The 6,728-nt window shown below is 32.5% G+C and overlaps 1 long non-coding RNA gene across 1 annotated transcript; it reads left to right on the top strand.

The window, feature by feature from the left end:
* The first annotated feature begins 5,104 nt into the window (after window positions 1–5,104).
* On the top strand, window positions 5,105–6,219 carry LOC126880244 (uncharacterized). The gene is made up of 2 exons (XR_007696517.1): window positions 5,105–5,339; window positions 5,486–6,219. It is a non-coding gene; the product is annotated as an uncharacterized LOC126880244 (long non-coding RNA).
* Window positions 6,220–6,728: the final 509 nt, after the last annotated feature.

Raw genomic sequence — 6,728 nt, 5'->3', positions numbered from 1 at the left:
AAAAATCGATTACAATTTAATTACTTTTTTGCGTTGTAAATATTAACTGATAACAATTAAATAATAAATTTAAAAATTACCAGTGAAAGTTGAATTAGTAATCCGCTAGGAGCGCCACCAGCGAAGCTCGGAGCGTATACGCTGTGAGCTTCGCTGGTGTCGCTCCTGGCGGATTACTAATCAACTTTCACTGGTAATTTTTAAATTTATTATTTAATTATTATCGCTTAATATTTACAACGCAAAAAAGTAATTAAATTATAATCGATTTTTTTAAGATTTTGCTAATCATTTTGACTTTCTATTGATAAAATATGAATTTCGTACTTCGGATACTTTCACAATTATCGTGTAGATGGCGGTAAGATTAATATATTAATTTATAATTAGATATTACGGAACATTAAAAAAACTTAAATTCAGTATTTAAAACGTATTGTATATTTAAGGTAAAAATATATAACACAGCTTTGACAAACTAATACTTTTTATAATTAATGTTTTTAATTTTAATTTTAAATTAATCACTTTGACATTTATGTCAAATTTCCAGTAATCGTTTACAGACTTGCCACTACTGGCGCTCGCGAATTTGTAAATATCCCTTCTACGTACGAGCTCACAGCGTATAGGGACCTTGAACCCCATCTAGCAGGGAGAGATTAAAGGCGCGTTCCAAGTGACATGAAAACCGTCCTTCGTACTGCCCTCGTCATGCGCATTATAAAAAATGCGTTCCAAGCGAACATGAACGATGATTGGTATCGTACACCGTGTTGTTCCAAGCGATCCATGTACCGCTTCGAAATCGGTAACTGAACGGCCCTTTTGATACATGCCTTCAAGCAGAAACTATTTGTACTGACTTGCGCAGTTAGGATTGTTTTCATTTTTACTGGTCACTGCTATGAGATCAGCTGATGATTCAATAATAGAATAATCCACAATTTACGCTATTAGTACCTGTGAATCTTGATTTCCGTTTAAATAATTATTAATTCTTTTTTTTTTCAAATTAATCTTATAAAAATGGATAATTTATTATTTTCTTTTTTCATAGAAGACAACGATTTAATGTCAGATATCGATTCTGGGGAAGGTTTTGAAGCTGAAGTGATGTTTAATGAACATGTTAAGTCCACTTTACATCAACAATAAATTGAACAAGAAATTGACAAAGTTATTTAAGGTCAAATTTGGCTTATACAAAACACAATTCTACATCCAATTTTGCCGTGAATAAAAAGAAAATTGACAAAATAAAACATATCCAATTGTTCTATTTCATAAAATTATTTCACTTTCTTTTACAAACCATACATTTTGTACTCGTCAAATTTGGTATTGAATAACTTTGTCAATTTCTTATTCAATTTATTGTTGATGTAAAGTGGACATTAGAAATATTAATTTCTAACCATCTAGCAAACTACTATTATTGGGACCGTGCAAGTTCGGCAAAGCGACCCCTATTTCTACGCTCTGTACTATTATTCGCACTTTTAATTATATTGGCCAATTATATTAGTCCTGGTTACTGGATAATTGTCAAGGCCATAGTCCAAAAAAATCATAAGAAGAAAAAATAAGATTCAGGTTATGTTATGAAAACATCAACAATTGTATGTAGTAAATAAAATTAGTTATTAAAATGCAGTACTGCAAGCAAAATACATTTAATTAAATTTACCTTTATATAATAATTGCATATCATATCAATATTGTGGAGCAATATATAATTTTTCTGCTTCATTGACAGAAGGTATGAAATATACGTCAATTTGACAATTTCAATTGACAATGACAATATGAATTATTTAAGATAGTTGCAATCACAAACCATACATACTCATAGACGTTTCACGACCATGTTAATCTTTCGGATCGAATTAACGCCATCTCTTGATTGGAATGGGAACTAAATTGACAAATTTTAGTTAGGTGAGAATTTCAAATTATAAATTTTGCGGGATTTTTGATGAAATTTCCCAGGAAATTAAAACAACAGAAAGACAATTCAATGTTTTATTCCATATTTTACTGAAAACTTCAAATATTCCAATTTGTTTTCAAAATGCTAAACACTACTACTATGTGTCACGTGAAAGCACTGATGTGTATCGAGTTGAATGAAAATTTTTGAAAGAATCTTGTAGGATGATTGTTTAGATAAATATTACCTTATAATCTTTTACAAACTTCCAAAAATACATAGGTCCGAAATGTTGATGACACACTTGTCTATTGGAATAAACTGTTTCATATATTGTTTTTTTTAATGTGGAGAAACACAACACGGGATGATCAATGTAAACTAAAAATTCTACTCATAAAAATGGAGAGGAGGTTAATACACTTGATTAAAATTGTGATTAAATCTAATTAAAAACGTAACACCCAGTGGCGTAGCTAGGGTGGGGCGGAGGGGGCGGTCCGCCCCGGGTGTCACCCGTTCTGGGGTGACACCCGAGAGACCCGATCACAAGAGAATGAATCGTTAATTTGTATCTTTACACTCAAAATAAGATTCGATATTAATTTGTGAACACACGAAACCGAGAAAAGTCAAGGTCAAAGAGGCATTTCTTGGATTTTTCCCATTAAAAAGGAAAAAGCAGCTGATCTAACCGCTTGTTCATATGCAGGCGGTTTGCCAACGTCGACGCCGCGATTACGTGAAAAACCTAACCGCCGCGATTCAAGTTAACTTAGAAACAAATGCAACCGTTCATCATCGTACACATGCAACCGCGAGTTTACCAGCGTTTAAACTGGTAAATTGCGGCGTTTACGTTGGCCAACCGCCCTATCTGAACAAGCCCTTAGTAACCAAATTCTCAAGAAGCTTGAAATTCATGGTTTAGAGTTTAGATAATTATGAAGTGCCGTTCACAGGGATACGATAATGCAGCTGGTATGAGCGGGGGATATAATGCACAAATTTTGCACAAAATACATTTTGTGTAACATTTTTTGGAACTGTAGATGCAATTTTTTTTCTGCTACCACTAGCTGATGGAAAGTGCTTATTAAACACAGCAAAGCATATGTTAAACGACTTTCTACAATGCGTTGAAGAGCTCACTATGCTGCAGTTAAAGTATGGGCAGAACATTTTGATAGTTTTGTTGTTGCAATTGAAGAATTATATCATCAATTAGAAAATTTAGACACCAGAGGTGCTGCACATAACCATATGCCCGATGTGTGTAATTCTACATTTATTTGTTATATTTTCTTTTGGAATGATGTACTAAGAGATATAAATTTTTGTCAGATTAAATTGCAAAGTAAAGGCATAACTGTTGATCAATCAGCGACCTAAATAGGTGCACTTTATATTGAAGAAAAACGTGGTCATAGTATAGCTGAAACAATAGATATCTCCACGAAAATATGAGGACGACGGCCTTCCTACCGAAAAACGAATTCAGGACTCGCATTTCGAGCCGAACTTCAAAAGGATATGATGGAATATTTTGACCTATTCAATTTTGAACTTGAAACCGGTTCAAAGCCAATTCATGATCTGGCTTCATTGTTTGAGGTTGTGCAGACACACACTTTGCTTTTCACGAACAGTGAACAGTTGAAATTAGCTGTTTCAACATATTGTAACTTTTACCATGAAGAGGTATCAGAAGCAGACCTTCTGCTAGAAATACCAACGCTCAAAAGACATTTACAAGCGGCCAATATTACAGCCTCTAAATATAAATGGTTAGCTGTAGATTTTAAAAAAATTCATTGTGGAATGGGATTTCATGGAATCCCTCCCAAACTTAATGGTCGCATGTCGCATTAAAATTGTATATGACCATTTTTATATCGGTTGCTTCATGTGAGAGAAGTTTTAGTAGGCTAAAATTAAACAATAATAATTACTTGCGGGTAGTAATGGCGCCAACAAGGCTAAATAACGTCAGCTTACTAACTATGATTCTTAATTTTTTCATAATTGACTATTTAGATGGGAAATAAGCCACAATTAAATTGAAAAAATAATTTTATTAACGTTTCGAGGCCCAAATCGGGTGTCGTTGTAAAAATACAAAATACTACTAAATTAAACAAAAATGTTGTTGCTTAGTAAAAAATTCTTCTAATAATGTATTTAATCTGACTCATTTATATCGGCAATTCAGACATATGTTATATATTTTAAAGTAGAAGACTTTAAAATGATATTGCCAATATTTATGAATTGCGTTCCTGGAACGACTTTACTGAAAGATAGTTCATTCAAAATATTATTTTTTCAATTTAATTGTGGCTTATTTCCCATCTAAATAGTCAATTATAAAAATGCAACAAGAAAATAGCTTCAGAACAACATTAATTTTTTCATTATTCAAAATATATCTATGTTTATCGGATTTTCGTTGATTTTACTAATCCTTATTTTTTGCATTTGGGGTGACACCATCGATTACCGCCCCGGGTGTCACCCATGTTAGCTACGCCACTGGTAACACCACTAAAATAGAATAATTAAGCCGCCACAAACTGTAAAATAAAAAGTAAATAACAAATTAATTTAATTGTCAACTGTCAGTTGTTAAAAATATGACAAGAGAATTGACTGACAGCGACATCTCTGGATTGGAATGGTAACTAATTTGCTGTCTTGACCTTGACAATTTACGTGAAACGTCTATGAGTATGTATGGTTTGTGGTTGCAATATTTCTCCGCGACTCGCGCAGGGTCGTTTCTCGTTTCCCCTTCCAAGTACTTGCACACCGCGAATAGTGGTACAGTGGTACTCGCACTGAAAATGGCTCAGGCGCAACTCGAACTTGAAATGGTACACGAATTCGTTCCAAGAGGGTTATGTACCGGTAATCGGATCGAGATCGAAAGAAAACCGTTCAAGGGCGATTCTGCGCATTAAAACAGTCCAATCGATTTCGTGGCGGTTCAAGGGATCGTACAAATGTGTCGTCTTGGAACGAACCTTAAATATCCAGCACGCAACCGCACTGTTGCCAGATTTACTTCTTTTCTTTTAGCGGGAATTTTAAAATATCTAATGTCAGTTGGTTTAAAATTTGACAGTTGTATTTTTTTGATTCCGAATCTTAACCTTACTTTACAGATGATTTGATTATGTACAAAAAATGTACAATGTAAATAAATTGAACCAAGTAATGTACTAAAATATGCTATGTTATAATTTAAAACTCGTTATGTTAGTCTTTTGAAAAAAATTAAACTCAAAAGAGATATACTTGTTTACAGTGCAAATTAATGGCAATAATAGGGATTTACGATTTAATTTGCAGGAAAAACATGGGCAACCTACCCAGTTGGTAAAATTTCAATTCAAAAACTCTTTAGGTAGGTATGGAACAACTTCCACATTATTATTTATCAAAGGTAGTTTTATGTAGGTAGATACTAGATAAATGTAAGCTATAAGTAGTATAACCAATGAATATAGACTGGTATAACTTCCCATGTAATCACCTGTTATGTTTTTGTAGATTTTACTGTGTGGATGTCACAGGAAGAGAAACAAAATAATATTCAGTCACAGGAGTACAAGAACATGAAACATCTTATTATGTATGTATGCCATTCTCAAACAATTATTGTACAAAACAAGATTAGAGAAGAGCTTTAAAATCCCAAGGATCCTGCGAAAAGAAAAGTGAAAATGTTTTCTCAATTAATGTAGTATAGATAGACATTTTTCTTTATTTTAGTATTAAATAATTATTTAGAATATTAATAGGTATTAGTTTTAATAGTATTAATATGTATTGTATGAATAATTCCCATCATATATCTTCTGGCTAAAGTTACAAAATAAATAAAAATGAAAAAACATTTAAGTGGTGTAGCACCTTTACTTTACCTGGGGACGAGGTGAGTTATTAGGTAAATTCTATTTTCTTACATAATATAGGTACATATATAATATACTTAAAAATTAATGGTGGTATTATTGTGGTTTATATTGAAAGCCAAAGCAAGTAAGAATAAGAAGATATAGGTAGCAGTATAAGAAGACGTGGCTACAGGTGAAGCGTGTTCATGAATGTGTTAATAATAATAATTTTATATCTATTTTGTTAATACATTTTACTATTAAAGACAATTATTAAAATATGCCAAAAACGCCCACAAAGTGGCTTTAAGTTTTATTACACAGTATGTGGACTTCAACTAGGAAGATTATGTTAAGTATGAGCAGAATAAAGGCTAACAATTTTGATGTTAATGTTTTATTGTCATAGGTTGTCTTTTTTTATTATATTTAATGCATCTTTCTTCTTTACCCAGTGCTTCCATAGTTTACCTTTTATTAACTTTTTTAAAATTCAGTAATCCATGTATTTCAAATCATCTAACTGACCAGCAAACAGAGTAACGTCTAAATGAGGTGTTTTTTTAGTCTTAATTGATCGGTGACATAAACATGACCGAAATGTCAGGTTTAATAACCAATTTGCCATCAATAGGGCTTTTCATCGATTGTCATTTGTTTCGAGCTTCTGTCATGTGTCACATAATATTAATATATCTACGTCATACGTCTTTGGTTTGTATTATTGTATATACCAATAACATGTCGTAGATATATTAATATTATGTGACACATGACAGAAGCTCGAAACAAATGACTGTGAATGAAAAGCCCTATTGGGCTTTTCATCGATTGTACTTGTTTCGGGCTTCTGTCACATTTCGTATAATCTGTGTATATTAATATTATACACGGAT

Source organism: Diabrotica virgifera, chromosome 2 (genome assembly GCF_917563875.1).
Source record: "Diabrotica virgifera virgifera chromosome 2, PGI_DIABVI_V3a".
Taxonomy (NCBI): domain Eukaryota; kingdom Metazoa; phylum Arthropoda; class Insecta; order Coleoptera; family Chrysomelidae; genus Diabrotica; species Diabrotica virgifera.
This window is presented reverse-complemented; position numbering and strand designations above follow the sequence as displayed.